Source organism: Schistocerca piceifrons, chromosome 10, assembly GCF_021461385.2.
Source record: "Schistocerca piceifrons isolate TAMUIC-IGC-003096 chromosome 10, iqSchPice1.1, whole genome shotgun sequence".
Taxonomy (NCBI): domain Eukaryota; kingdom Metazoa; phylum Arthropoda; class Insecta; order Orthoptera; family Acrididae; genus Schistocerca; species Schistocerca piceifrons.
The window spans coordinates 25,632,259-25,633,078 of NC_060147.1; the positions used below are offsets into that span (position 1 = coordinate 25,632,259).

Below are 820 nucleotides of genomic sequence, written 5' to 3' on the forward strand. Positions count from 1 at the left end.
GGAGTTCAAGAGGCTCGCACAGGACAGAGTAAAGTGAGAGCTGCGACAGACCATTCTGTAAGGTAGCAGATTTTTCACCTTACACGATGCTAAATCAGTACTAATACACCGAATAATAATTGATAATTCGCCCACCGATAGGAGAGAATGGACACAGAAAAGGATGTAGTGTGTGTCATGTCAGAGTAACGAGATGGGCTCAGAGGCTGGAACACGGCCGCAACCCCTAAGGAAGGTGTTTAAGTCATGCCAAACTAACGGGATGGGCAACGGTCTTGCCGCAGTGGCTACACCGGTTCCCGTCAGATCACCGACGTTAAGCGCTGTCGGGCGTGGCCGGCACTTGGATGGGTGACCATCTGGGCCGCCACGCGCTGTTGCCATTTTTCGGGGTACACCCAGCCTTGTGATGCCAGCTGAGGAGCTGCTCGACCGAATAGTAGCGGCTCCGGTCCCAGAAAAACCGTCATAACGACCGGGAGAGCGGTGTGCTGACCACACACCCCTCCTATCCGCATCCACATTGAGGATGACACGGCGGTCGGATGGTCCCGATGGCCACTTGTGGCCTGAAGACGGAGTGCTTTAACGGGATGGCCGCGGCCGGACCCCTTTGCCGGCTGGCACTGCAGACCACCAAAGATGTATGGAGAGGCTGGGCCATCACAACAAGAAGTGAGAAGGAGCTATAGGCGAAAGAGAGAAAGGCGATTTCGCACCGCAGTGGAAAATTTGCGGAAGATTGTGACGGGATTGGCGCAGAGCGCGTAGAGATACATATTAAAAGTTTGGCGGCAACAGTAACTGCGTGAGAATTCTG

At 54.3% G+C, this 820-nt stretch overlaps 1 pseudogene; it reads left to right on the top strand.

Annotated features, from left to right (window-relative positions):
- The first annotated feature begins 265 nt into the window (after positions 1–265).
- LOC124719307 lies at positions 266–383 on the top strand (annotated as a pseudogene).
- The last annotated feature ends 437 nt before the right edge of the window (positions 384–820 follow it).